The following is a 15655-nucleotide window of genomic DNA, read 5'->3' on the forward strand; positions in this document are numbered from 1 at the left end:
AGCTTATACCGGAAATAACCACAAAGAAATTGTATTAATTTAATTACTGCCTGGCCCATTATATCTAGCCTCTTCTTGGCTAATTCTTACATCTTGGTTTAACTCATTTCTATTACTTTGTATGTCACCACGAGGTCATGGCTTACCGGGAAAGATTCAGCATGTCTGACCTGACAGCTCCATGTTGGCTCTCTCCATCTGCCTTACTCCTCCCAGCATTCAGTTCTGTCTTCCCAACTATCTAAATACCGCCCTATCAAAAGGCCAAGGCAGTTTCTTTATTTAATCAATGAAAGCAACACAAATACAGAAGGACTTCCTACACCATTTCCCCTTTTTCTGTTTAAACAAAAAAGAAAGGCTTTCACTTTAACATAGTAAAATTACATATAACCAAACAGTTATCAAGCAAGAATTACAGTTGCAATATTTATATCTATTTTATCTTTTATCATAACAAAGGAATACTATAACTATAACTAACTATTCTTCAACTCAATCAAAGAATCCAGAAGCATATAATATTACCAAAGTAAACAGGAAGTGCATTGTAAGCAACTTCCAAAACTCTAGAAATGATAGAGACATCTCACTGCCTGGACAGTCACTCAAAGTTCTTTTTTACCATTGGGGCATCCATCTTCAGCCTACAGGCCCATAGTATCCAGCAGACTTTTTCATGAAGCAGGAAATTTCAAAGACAATTCAGTCACTTTCTTCTGTGTCTTGCAGAATGTCTCACAGACTCTTTTATGAAACAAGAACCCAAAAGGATCATTTGGGTACTGTTGTTATACTTCCAGTACTCAGATACATGAACATTGTTCATAACCTGAGAAAACTAAGCATGTGTTTAAGTATGTTTTAGTTATTAAATTCAGGATTGTCACCAGCAACCAACAAAATTCCTAATCACTAAGCCAAGACTAAGAAGGTATATTGATCCAGGAATTTATTTTCTTATTAGTCCTCATGTTATATTTTTATTTTCATTTCTTAGTTTCATAATCACAGTTGCCATTTTATGTTTTTTAAATGATCATGTTATGACTATGTACTTGTATAGCAAGAAAACAAACATTTATTACTTTCATTGTAATGACTTGGTGATTTATTCATTGTGATTGTTTTCAGTTCTTTGTCATAATATTTAAAATTGCAGTTCCTTGAGGGTCAAGCCTTATTTTGTTCCTTTAATGGTGTCAGATTTTATTCATCCCTAGTTAACTTTGCAATCTGTGTCTACACAATTTTACAATCAGTTTTAGTTCTCTTCTTTAGTCTCTACATGTTGCTTCAGTAGGAAAAACCTTTCACATTTTGGCTGAGCTAAAATTTCCATTGAGTTGTCTGTGATGGAAAGCTCTAGAACAAGCTTTGGAGGATGGTAGGACCACTAGTCATTGATCTGTTGACTTTTTAGCACAACACCTTTATCTGGAAACTTTCTCTAACAGTTTTGTCATTGCAGTGTGTGCTGTTCATACTTTTAAAAAACACAGTTCTCCCATCAAAGGGAAAATGGTTTAACCTGGAGTCAAATTTGAGTTGCCATGACCTAATTAATATTGAGTTGATTTCTCTAGCTTCTATATTCCAACATGGAAGTGCTATCATAAAGTTTTTTATTAAGAGAACAAAGAAAGTTATAAATCAAGGCAAATCTAAAATGTATTGGTGGACAAATCAATGAAGCCACTTGTAGACAGGCCTCATATGTTTTCTCATAGTATTCTTAGTCCTTCAGTGGAGAAGGAGGTTTTATTGATTTAGTACATTTCAAAGATATTTGTTTATCAGGATGTTAAGACTGAAATAAAAAGTATGTCAAGAATCCCTTTTCTGTATTAGCTCAAGATAGGCCCAAAGTTATAATTAAACAACATGATCTGCAATATTCCAAATTTTACATATTACAGAAAATTTTTACCAGCTGATTAATATATGCAGACAGCTTCCTTCCATGATGAATGAAAATTAGGATATGACCATTTTAAAGTATTTTAAGGGTATTTATTATAGATATGAGGAATAGTTAAACCAGAGGCATCTGGAAGTGTCCAAACTGAATGGGGTTATGGAGAAGATTTTTATTGATCATATAAGGGACAAGAACAGATTGAGAGAAAGGTTCAGGGTGAACATGGCCAGCAGACTAAACAGTGTCATGGGAGAACAGAGGGGGAAGAAGAGTGAAAGAGAACCAGCTCACCAAGAGAGAGGGCCTGGGCAATGAGACCAAGAGACCTGCTTAGCTAAAATGGCTGAGATTACATACGGATCAGAGGCTGGGGAAAGGGACACAGAGACCCAATCCCTGGGAGGAAAAGGTTTTGGGTAGGGGGCTGGGTGAGAACTGCTGGAGGATTCACCCATACTGAGTGAGCCTTCTCCTGGGTTTGAGACCTAACCTGTTAAGTGATCATAGGGCTTTCTCCCATTCTCTCATATCACACTTTCTATCTTAATAAATTGCTTCTCCAGGTTTTGGAAGGAAACAGATATTTTTTTAATCAAAGTCCTTTATTCTGTCTCAGGTATGATATTCCATTTTCCCTAATTATCTTATTAAGGCTCTTCCATTTCAAGGTTCAAGCCTGTCATCCTGCCCCAGTAATTTGGTCAGGAGATGCTTGCTCATAAAAATATTCATTCTGATTAAGAGTTTCATGTGGATTTCATTATGGATATTGGACATCTTACCTGTAAACCTCTGGTTTCTGACAAATCTTAAATATCCAAATATAGCACAAAACCTATTTGAAAGGTAAATTTAAAAAATCTATTTAAGATACTCAGTGGTTATATGAAAATGATTCTTTATATTAGCTCTCAGTGATTTACATTAAAAATACAAAAATTTAATTAATTTTATAACATATTTTATGCTTTATTTTGCATTACTAAATATTCAGTCTCACAGCAGAAGTTAGAAATAGCTTTCCAAGAGAAATCAATGAATTTTCTGCATAGCAGCCTACACAAAATTTCTAAAATAGCAGAACAAGCTAAAATCAGACCAAACACTCAATTTGACAGACACATTTTTCCTAACATTTACCTCATTAACTCTAAACTTCATTGAAAAATAAATCAATCTATAAGCTTCACTGAATAGCTATTAAAACTGCTGCAATGGACAAATTAATTGGTGAATTAGTTCTATGAACTAAAATGTCAAACAGAACAGCCATTTTTTTAAAATGTAACTATTGTATATTTGGTGAATAAGGGCACAAGCAATTTATTCTATTTCCAAAATTTAGAACTCCATTGAGAGAAGAATGTCAAAGTAGCAAAGGCCCATTAAGAAAAACCTTGCCTGTTTTTTAAAAGAAAGGCATGTCTGTCCTGGCTCAAGACCTAACAAACCAGTTCATCTTGGTCAATGACCTGACTAAGGGCATGTCACTCTAGAAGATAATATTATCAGTAGGGCATGTGTGCTCAACTTAAGCCATGTTAAAGAGATAGGAAGGAAAGCTATTCCTTGTATGAGATAATTTATTTATATCTTACTCCCATTTAGCCATAACTATAAGCTATTAGTAGTTTCTGCTGGTATATTTCTGCATCTTCTCAGAAAGATATAATTTTTTCCTTCTCTTATTTTCTCTCTTTCAGACACTAGAGTCTAAGATTTTTTTTCTGGTACTTTCAACCTCCTTACTCTTTCTCAGAAGTTACCCTCCCCACCATATGGCTTCCAACTTGTCTCAGATGGCATGCCTTTTCCACATTCTCTTCTAGATCTTCCTTCTCCAGGAAGCTGCTAAGATTTGCCGCCTGCTTCCCTGATATGTTTCTTTTAAACTCTAATAAAGTTGTTCTCAAGTCTTATTTTTAATCCCATTCTTAAAATCTTTAATTATTGAAACTAGAAGCTCAAGAGGGAACCTTGAATTCCCTAATAAAATTTTACAATTCTAATATGACTCTCATGATTTCTATTAGTGAAAAGAGCCAGAATGTCTTATTATTTCATTCTTGAAATAAAATTTTCCTTAAATTACAGGTGATTTTAAGCATACCTTGGTGAGTTCAGTGAAATGTTCCTTTTTGATTTAGTGGTGAATCTTCTAGGATCACATTTTGGTCTCCTGTGTGACCTAGGTTCTTGAGATCTCCATCAAATGAATTCACACAAGCCACACAGTCTACATTGCAGAGAACAGATAGTTACAGATTGTTAAAGGATAATGTGAAGCATACTTAAAAGGTGAGCCTGGACAATGACTAAAGAAAAATGGTTAAGGGAAACACTCTGGCGGTGTATTTTTTAGGTAAGCTTTATATTGTTTCTTGACATTTCTGGGACAAGTTCCCTGAAGAATATATTTCTGTATATGTAGTTTATAAGCAGATGTGGATTAATTTTTTTATCTTTAAATTGTATCTGTAGCCATACAATTTTTATATTAAATAATACTATAATGGAATGGTTTTAAACAGAAGGAAAAAGAGAAATTTTCATTTACAATACTTCTCTCCAGACTTAATTTTTAAATAACTTCTTATAAGTTGATCAATGAGACAAATGTATCTAGTGACCAATCATGCCTTATTTCTATTACACTCAAGGAAACTAATATTTAAAAACAAGTCCAACATTCACAATCACATCTGAAAGGGATAACAAATAGTGGTTTATTGTGCAATTTAAAAATTGTTCATGTTACTTCAGTACACCAAAGAAAGGGGACAATGGTAAGTGTTTGTTCTTTACCCAAATGCATTTACCTATATAGTAGTCTTAAAACCTTCCAGGCAGTTTAGAATGTCATGTCACCATCTAAGCCCAGAGATACTCAGATTGCTTTCTTCTGAACAGCAATCAATATTGTGCAGCTTCATTTCCTGGTTCTATAAACTGCTGGTTATAATGGAAGAGAGCCATGTACAATGGCCTACACACTTGTTAGTATCTAGTTAGTTACCCAATAATGCTTTATAACCTACCCTTACCCTGAATGGTGATTCTAATAACTTCTATTAATTAAGTTTAGTTTCTGTCTATAATCCCAATTATCTGGAGAATGAAACTTTTGCTGTGAATATTAAGAAGGCGAGATCTGATAAATCATCAGAAATTATAGAATATGACATTTACTTTAGTATGTTTAGTATAAGAAGAATGATGGATCTTTAAAAATACCATAATGCAAATGAATGTGGTTAAATTCTAAGAATCGTGAGTGTGACACTGAGCCTCTTGAAAGCATAAGGAAGGAGTTGAACATAAACAATTCAAGGAATACTCTTAAGGACAGTTTAGAATGCTGCAAGTATTCTATTTTCATCTATCAAAAGAGGAGGGAGCCTAAAGATTACCACATTCACTTTTTTTTTTTTTTGCAAGAGACCTTAACTGATTTGATTTGTATCTCATTGTGATGCTTCCTGGCTCTGGGTGAAGGTTTTAAAGTTTTAACATAGCAGCATACCTACAGGAAGAGGATATCGTTTTTAGACAGCTTCTTTCTCATAATTGCGTAGCAATTACCTACAAATTGAATCAGTTTTATCATGATGTTGTATTGAATTAGTTAGACACTATGGGAAAACTATAGATATGTTAGTGGAACTTTCCTGTCCAGCCAGCAACTCCCAAATTACCAACACAGAGGCTTGATATTACTTATAAATGCCTAGCCAATATCTCAAGCCTAGCATGATATTAGCTAACTATTACATTTAAATTAACTCACATTTCTCATCTATGCTTTGTCATGTGACCATTGTTGTCTCCCCTGACACTGCTCGTCTTTATTCTAGTATCCTCTCTGACTGGCTGTCTCATCTATTCTTCCTGCCTGACCACCTGCTAATCAGCTTTTTATTACCCAATGAGATTAATACATATTCACAGTGTCCAGAGGATTATTCTTCAGTATAGAACTATTTACATTATTGAAAGAAAATCTAATCTCTTGTGATATATTCCAATTGTATACTTTATAGGGGTCTGCTATGTAAACCAATTGAAATATATATTAATGGTCAAAACATTACCTCGATCCTTTAGACATAGCAAATGCATTGACATAAATGGAATATACAAATTTTCCTGTTAAGATTGTTACTGATCGGAGTGGAACCAACAAAGATGGCAGTGCAGGTGATGCAAGCTGTGCAAGCGGTTCATCTTGAGTCTGACGCTTTCCTAGTTTGTCACAACCATGCTCTGAGCACTGAAAAGGAGGAGGTGATGGGTCTATGTATAGGGGAGTTGAATGATGACATAAGGAGTGACTCCAAATTTACATACACTGGAACTGAAATGCACACAGTTGCAGAAAAGATGGATACCATCAGAATTGTTCACATCCATTCTGTCATTATCTTGCGATGTTCTGACAAGAGAAAGGACCGTGTAGAAATTTCTCCAGAGCAGCTGTCTGCAGCCTCAACAGAAGCAGAGAGGTTGGCTGAATGAACAGGTCGTCCCATGAGAGTTGTTGGCTGGTATCATTCTCACCCTCACATAACCGTCTGGCCTTCCCATGTTGATGTTTGTACACAAGCCATGTACCAAATGATGGATCAATGCTTTGTAGGACTTATTTTTTCCTGTTTCATAGAAGACAAAAACACAAAGACTGGTCGGGTACTCTACACTTGCTTCCAATCCATACAAGCACAAAAAAGCTCAGAGTATGAGAGAATTGAAATCCCAATCCATATTTTACCTCATATCACTATTGGGAAGGTATGCCTTGAATCAGCAGTAGAACTGCCAAAGATCCTATGTCAGGAAGAACAGGATGCATATAGAAGGATTCATAGCCTTACACATCTGGACTCAATAACCAAGATCCATAATGGCCCAGGGTTTACCAGGAATTTGTGCAGTCAGATGTCAGCAGTCAGTGGGCCTCTACTACAGTGGTTGGAGGACAGATTGGAGCAAAACCAGCAGCATTTGCAGGAGTTCCAACAAGAAAAAGAAGGGCTTAGGAAGAGTTGTCTTCCCTAGAATAAAGCAAGAGGACAAAAATGTGATAATATTGTTTCTCAGTTTGTGCGCTGAATATGGTTCAAAACTATATACAACTCCTATGTAGGCAGATAATTCAGGAGCACTTTTTATATCCCAACAGATAGTTTTATGTATATAAAAATACAAGATGTCTTCCTAAAACTTTTCCAGAGCTTATAGAATTCTCTTGCCTACAGTTGCTGTAAAAGAAAACATGCAGGATGATTTACAGAATATGAAAGTTATTTTGTAAGGGTTATAAGAGGTGCATTAGCAAGGAATATCTGGGAATAAAATGTTTGATAAGTTAAAAAAAAAGATTGTTACTGATCCATTAAAAACACTCCATGTAAACAAGATTTCCGAGAAAAAAAGTTAGTAGCTTAGAAAAACATAGCCACAATGAAGAACTCAGTATTAAAGACCTAATTGACATGTGCTGCCAATGGGACCATGGCATCATATGGACTTAACTTTGGCAGAGGTCATGCCTGTGTCCATTGCCCAGCTGTAGCCAGGGTCTATGATGCTGTCCATGGCTCCTGCTGCCAGGATCTGTGCTGCCACCAAGAACCATGTTGATGTTCAAGGACCAAACAGCCAGTAAGATTTCATGATGATCTAAGTGCCCTGTTTGGGTTCAGGGCACAATCATAGTCAGGGTCCATACTGATATTTATGGCTCAGGTTGATATCTATGGCCCATGTTGCCAGCAAAGGCCATGTGAACGATAGGTCTGGGCTGTCACCTAGGGACAAGTTAGTGTGTGAGTGCCATACTGCTTTCAGGGTCATATAGATCTGAGTGCCCTGCACTGACACACTAGGCCATTGTGTCATCTGGGCCTGGGCTGCTGCCAAGAACTATGCCTGAATCTTTGGCAGGGAAGCCTGTTGGTTTGTGTTGTTGTTCATGGCTCTTGTTTTCACCAAATACAGTGAGGATAGATCTGCAGAGTTGGCCCCACTCTATGAAAATCTCTAGCACCTCACCTAGGCAGCACAGAAGAGCTGACTCCATTGGTAGTGTGCAGGTGAGCTAGTCTGGAAGGCAAGAGAGTGAGAGAGCTATTTATCTATCACACAGTTGCGTGGGTGAGGGAAAGATGACTCCCCTTTTTTACTGCAGGTGGGAAATCTTGTCCTAAGAATGGGAGAGCTGCCCCTGCCCCTCAGTGGCCACTGCAGCACTCAGTGGTCTATTAAATAATAGTAACAATAATAATAGCAACCTGTAATTTAACATGACTTTAAATATTCAAATTTTGGAAATACTTAAATGTGATGAGTAATAAGTATCTCTGTTTTCCAATATATCTATGATAAAATCATAATACTGCCATTTACCAGACACATAATCAAAAGCAAGTTACTTAAACTTTCTAAAACTCACCATCACCATGAATAAAATTAATGTATTAATATTTCATAGGCTGGATTGCTAGGTGGATTAACTGAAATAACAAAGTAAAGCATCTAGCCTAATATTATTGTAATAAAATTTCAAAGGACAACACTGAGTAAAAATTTATCATTATAAGTATATGTTAAGCTGCTAAAGATCAAAGGATAAGTTAGAAAGAAAACCAAAACCAAATGCTTAGTGTTGTGGTAATAGTCATTTTTACTACAGTTGATGATGAGGCAGACTGAAAAAGTACTCTTCTGAAGCGTATCCTAGGATTACTGAAAAGTAAAACAGAGGATAAAGTATTCAGGCATGCACTGAAGTTAAAGTTTATCATGATTTTAATAATGACAATCCTCCTTTAGCACTAAGTATATTCCAGGCCATATTAGCAGTAGTTAGTTTGTATTTAGAGATCCTGAAATCCTTTCAATGATATTCTCAGTTTGCGTCACTTTCCCCATATTTTGGAAGGAAAATTGAGGTTTGGAAACATTGAATATTTTTGTCCAAAGATATTTGCATGTTAGAGATATATGTAGACTCAGATGTTTCTGAGATATGAACCAGAAACAGATACAAAAGCATAAAGTGTTGACACACTGTGGTGCCATTGACTTCAAATAAAAATTTCAAGCACATAGTTGTTTGTTTAACCCTTTTTCTTTTCAGGATAAATAATCTGTTATAATGACATAATTTGGCTATGGATACTAAGAAACCCCTAAGATAATTTGTTCATATCTATAGTGTTCTCACACAAAGGGCAGTAATTTGTTAATCAATTGTTGTTGAACATAGGTACAAAAGATAATGTAGGTAATATGTTGGATCAACTACTATCAACCACTCAGATGAAAATAGATAGCAATAGACTTGGAATAAGTAAGGATACTAATTAATGAAATAGAAGAAAGGAATGTTGTTTCAACTTCACTAGTGGGATTTATTTGAAGCCAGGGAAGAATTCAGGATTCTTGTACATTGCCCTGTCATTATGCTAAACTTAGAGAAGTTGAATTTACCTGAGTATGGGATTTTTATTTTGTGGTCAATATGGTATTTACAAATTGAGAAACACCATATGTCCATATTTTTCCTATTGAATGGTAACTATCCCTTAATAGTAGAGAAGCTTTGTGTACTCAATTCCAATCACAATAAGAATGTTTTCATCTCATTACTGAAGCATAGAGAACACCTGCCTTATATAACCAATCTTGATGTTTATAAAAATAATACATGTACTTTGATTAACTTGTACTATGCACAAGAGTCTGTGTTTTACAGAGTATGTTATAGCTACCTTACTTAAGAGAATCTAAGTATTATATTTAAAGTTTCAGTCAATGCTTAAGGAAGTATCTTTCACAAATATGACTAAATAATTCATTTAAATTTGAATTTAGTTAATATTTTAAACTTTTCTGTTTAGACACACTTACTTGCTCTATTTTTAACCAAATACTGTCTCTACAATCTTTGAGAAGTAAAGTGAGAGATTTGATAAAATGACATTGCTTTACATAAACCACAAAGGATTATTTCCCATTCCCCAAATTGTAGGCAAAAGGCTTTCACCAGATGCCCGGTTTTCCCCTGTGGTCCTATTGTACCTTGGAACCTTACACAAAAGTGTATAGTTTCTCTTATCCTCAAATAATTTTCCTTTTTATGATAGTCATCATTAATGTTATTCTTCATTGAATTATCTCTACACAGTTGAGGGAAAGTAAGGAATGAGTGGTCATTTAGTTGTCAATTTCTTGCACATGTATACCTATATAGATATTTCTATAGTAAATATTCTGGCATTTTTTAAAGAATGTGCTGAAATAAAAGGTTTTATTTGACATTGATAATCAATGTGTAGAAAAATAATTTTATATCAAAAGATATTTGTTCTTATGACCCCCATATGAAGAATTACAAGTAAGGAACAGGGAGCTCTTTCTTTCTAAAATGTACCTGTACCCATGATGTAACATTAAAACACCAAAGTAAACTTACTTTCTGGTTGTTCTTTCTTGATATAACTTGTAAAAACACTTACAAATAATAACCAGGTTATCTTGAAAAGTCCACATGAAGTTCACAGCAGCTTATCACAAAACTGTGAGCATAGTTTCTTGCAAACAACATTAAGACACACACTTTTCCTTATAATACACTAGTTCAAATAAAAAATAACTACAAATAAGAACATATACATTTTAATATCTATAATTATATAATTAATCCAAAGATAAGTTGTTCATTCATGATTAATATCTACACAAATGCTGTAGGACAATGGTTTTATACCCTGTAATGTTTTGTACATTGTACTAGTTTAATAAATGCTAATTGGCCAGTAGCCAGGTAGGAAGTATAGGTGGGGCAAACAGAACAGGAGACTTCTGGGAAGAGGAAAAGCTGAGTCTGCAGGTGTCACTCAGATACAAAGGAAGCAAGATGAGAACACCTCACTGATAAAGGTACCAAGCCACATAAATAACACAGAGAAGAATTATCGGTCAATGTAAGATGAAAGAGTTAATAAGAAGCCTGAGCTAATAGCCCAACCAGTTTATAACTAATGTAGACCTCTGTGTGTTTCTTTGGGACTGAATAACTGCAGGACTAGGCAGGACAGAAATCTCTGTCAATACACACAGATACCTTTCCTCCAAAGGAAAAACATGTTAAGAGTCAAAACATCACTAGACCTGAGGGGAGAGTCCTTTACATAAGAATTTTTTAAATTTTTCTGCAGTCATTTGTAAAAACAGAGAGATACTTAAGAGTTCTTTAATTTTGGGTTGTCAATAAATTCTGAGTTTGCAAATCCCACTTATAATTCACTCAACTACAAGTATTTCTTGGATGCACAGAATACTTTCTTTGGAGAAAGAACAAATTATCTTCATATGCTAAGGCACTGGGCCTTAAGTATGAGCATATTTGAATATCTACCTTGAATTTTTGTGTATAATAGAATACTGTCAAAGAGTTCATCTTTCTTGAAATAATAAGTCTCAAATGAAAGCACATATATTTACATACTAACTTTATGTTGATTACCATTGTTTATAATTTTTTTAACCCTAGATATATATTGGATTTCAATTTAAACCATTTGAACCTGGGTGGTTCCTACTAAAACCCATGGCAGAGCATCATTATTATCCAAATATATTTATGGGGAAAATCTATCTTCAGTAGAATATTATTTGTATAAAAACTCCCCAAAGGATACTGTATAGTCTATAATATTTAATAGTGAATAAATATGTGTTTTCCAATCAGAAATAAAAATCATCCAAGTTACTGTGGCATCAGATATGTGCCAACTTTAATTCCCCACTTATAAAGCTTCCTTTCCACAGGGAAGGGAATATCACATTTACAGAGTAATGGGTATCATATTTCCAAGGTACTGTGAAACTGTTACTAGACTGAAGGAAGGTGTATATTCAAAGCAATATTTTGATTAATACATAAAGAGAGAAAAATTAGAACAAATATCCAGCAGTGCCTTCAAAATCTGATGGGTAAGTAGTAGGGTAAAACACATGATGAAGGTCAATTGGTTGCTTATGTATATATTTACACATGAACATCTCATCAGTGTGCAATTATTAATGTTGAAAAATGGACATAATTCTTATTTCCTATCTTGGATTTTTTGACAGTGATTTCCGTAACTACATCTTGAGACACTTAAAAAAATATTCCTTAGGATATGGGGAATGAAAGTTTTGAAAATCAAATTAAATGAAAAAAACTTCCTTAGCAAAAAGGAAAATTATAATACCATGAGGTTTGAGGTACCTTCTCTATGTGTTGAAAATCCTGGAAGCAAATTACGATGTTTTACACTTCTAAATTCTATCTTGGGCATGTCATATTCCATTGGCTCAGACTTTTAAATCTGTAAAACTATAATAATCGTAATTTTATGACCAAGACTACTATGAATATTCACTGTAAAAAATATTATAAATGGTGAAAATACTAAGGATGTTAGTAATTATTATTCCTCTTTGAATATAGATGCAATTCAAATTAAGTTAAAAAAATCCAAAACTAACAATTGTTTTATTAAAAAAAAATTAAAGATTTAGAAGACCAGATTTATAAATTGCTTTTGGAAGGTTTCCCAACATTTACCACATGAATTTAACTTCTGACTTTATGGGGATCTCATCCTTGAATTTTTTGTCAACTTAGTTGATATTCCTGAACTCTATGCCATCTTATCATACAGCATATAAAATAAAATATAACCAACATAAATTGCAGAAGATATACACAGCCACAATGAAGTCACCCTTCACTCTTTTTTTAACAAAACAAACTATATTTTTTTTCATTTTACATACCAATCCCAGTTCCTACTCCCTCTTCCCATGCCCTCAAGCTATCCCCACCTCACACCCATCCATTACTCAAAGAGGGTAAAGCACATTGCTTTGGGGGAAGATCCAAAGCCCTCCTTACTATATCTAGGTTGAGAAAGGTGTCCATCCAAAGAGAATAGGTTCCAAAAAATCCAGTACAATCAGTAGGGATAAATCCTGGTGCCACAGCCAGTAGCCCCACAGTTTGCCCCAGCTATACAATTTTCACTCACATTAAGAGAGACTAGTTTGGACCAATGCTGTTTCCTTCCCCGTCCGGCTGGATTTGTGAGGTCCCACTATCTCACATAAACTGTTTCAGTGGGTGTACCCATCATAGTCTTGACCTGTTTGCTTATACTGTCACTCCTCCTACTCTTCAGCTGGAATTTGGGAGCTCAGTCCAGTGTTTCAATGAGGGTCTCTGCCTTTGATGCTGAGGTTTCTGCCTAGTTGCTGGATGAAGGCTCTATAGTGATATTTAAGGTATTAATCAGTCTGAGTACAGGGCAAGGCCATTTTGTGAACACTCTCCTCTATTGCTTAGGGTCTTAACTGGGGTCATCCTTGTGAATTTCTGGGAATTAATCTAGTGCTTGGTTTCTTGCTAGCTCCATAGTAGCTCCCTCAATCAAAATATATCTTTCTTTTTCTCTCATCTCTGCCCTGCCTCCATCTCGACAATCCCATTCCCTCAGGTTCTCCTCCCCTATCCCCTTCTCCCCTTCTATTCCCCTTCCACTCATTTATCAGTCCTCTGTCTGATGTGAGTTGGTAAAGATCTTTTCCCAGGCAGTAGGCTCCCTTTTTGTCTTATTGACTGTATCCTTTGCTTTACAGAAGATTCACAGTTACAGGAGGTACCATTTATTTATTGTTGCTATCAGTGTGTGTGTACTACAGATTTTATATTTAGGAAGTGTTCTCCTGTGCCCATGCATTGAAGGCTAATTCCCACTTTCTCTTATATCAGGTTTAGTATGGTTAGATTTATGTTGAGGTCTTTAATCCATTTGGACTTGAGTTTTGTGCATGAATCTATTTTCATTCTTCTACATGTTGACATCTAGTTATGCCAGCCCCATTTGTTGAAGATGTTTTCTCTTTTCTATTGTATAATGTAGTAGGAGTTGCGGGCCTGCTTTTCGTCCCACCCAGCTCCCACATGGCTAGCTTTACACCAGAAATGACAACACACTTGTATTCTTTTAAACACTGCTTGGCCCATTATATCTAGCCTCTTCTCGGCTAACTCTAGCAACTAGACTAGCCCATTTCTAATAATTGTGTAGTACCCCAAGGTGTGCTTACCAGGAAGTTTTAGCCTACGTCCATCCTGGGTCGAGCTTCATCACCTGTGTCTCAGAGAGCAGAGCTATCGAGTCTGAGCTCACTTCCTCTTCCTCCCAGCATTCTGTTCTGTTTACTCTACCCACCTATGTTCTAACCAATAAAATGGGCCAAGGCAGTTTCTTTATTAGCCAATGACCTTCCTCCATCAGTATAATTGTAGATTCTTTGTAAAAATCAGGCGTTCATAGGTGTGTGGATTAATATCTGTGTCTTTGATTTAATTCGATTGGTCAACCTGTCCGCTTTTATGCTAATACCAAGATATTTTCATTACTGTAGCTCTATAGTACAGTTTGATGTCAGGGATGGTGACGCCTCCAGAAGTTACTTTATTGTACAGGAATATTTTGGCTAACCTGTTTTTTTTAATTTTTCTATATTAAGTTGATTATTGTTCTTTCAAAGTCTGTGAAGAATTGTGTTGGGATTTTGATAGAGTTTGCATTGAATCTTAAGACAGCTTTTGATAGGATTGCAACTTTTATTATGTTGATCCTACCTATCCAAGAGCATAGGAGATCTTTCCATTTTCTGGTATCTTCTTCAATTTCACTCTTCAAAGACTTAAAAAACTTGTTGAACAGGTCTTTCACTTCTTTGGTTAATGTTACCCCTAGATATATTGTATTATTTGTGGCTATTGTGAAGGTTGATGTTTTTCTTATTTTTTCTCAGCTTCTTTATCATTTATATATAGGAGGGATACTCAATTTTTTAAATTATCTTATATCCTGCCATATTACTGAAGGTATTTTTCAGCTGTAGAATTTCCCTAGTAGAGTTTTGGGGGTCACTTTTGCATACTATCTTATCATCTGCAAATAGCCAAAGTTTGACTTCTTACTGTACAATTTGAATGCCCTTGATTTGCTGTTGTTGCCTTATTGCTCTAGCCGTAGCTTCAAGAACTATGTTGAATAGTTATGGAGAGAGTGAACAGCCTTGTCTTGTTCGTGATTTTAGTGGGATTGCTTTGAGTTTTTCTCCATTTAATTTGATGTTGGCTGTCAGCTTGTTGTATATTGCTTTTATTTTTTTTAAAAGGTCTGATCTCCAAAATATATAAAGAACTCAAGAAACTAGACTTTAAAATGCTAATTAACCCAATTAAAAAATGGGGCACTGAACTGAACAGAGAATTCTCAACAGAAGAAATTCAAATGGCCAAAGGACACTTAAGGTCATGCTCATCCTCTTTGGTGATCAGGGAAATGCAAATTAAAACAATTTTGAGATACCATCTTACACCTGTCAGAATGGCTAAAATCAAAAACACCAATGATAGCCTTTGCTGGAGAGGTTGTGGAGGAAGGGGTACACTCATCCATTGCTGGAGGGAATGCAAACTTGTGCAACCACTTTGGAAATCAGTGTGGTGATTTCTCAGGAAATTCGGGATCAACCTACCCTCAAGATCCAGTAATACCACTCTTGGGAATATACCCAAGAGACTCCCTATCATATGACAAAAGCATTTGTTCAACTATGTTCATAGCAGCATTATTTGTAATAGGCAGAACCTGGAAACAACCT

General features: G+C 35.4%; 1 pseudogene; it reads left to right on the forward strand.

The window, feature by feature from the left end:
• Positions 1–6097: 6097 nt before the first annotated feature.
• On the forward strand, positions 6098–6976 carry LOC121437326 (annotated as a pseudogene).
• The last annotated feature ends 8679 nt before the right edge of the window (positions 6977–15655 follow it).

This window comes from Microtus oregoni, unplaced genomic scaffold (genome assembly GCF_018167655.1).
Source record: "Microtus oregoni isolate MIOR12 unplaced genomic scaffold, Mior012 000052F_000, whole genome shotgun sequence".
Lineage (NCBI taxonomy): Eukaryota > Metazoa > Chordata > Mammalia > Rodentia > Cricetidae > Microtus > Microtus oregoni.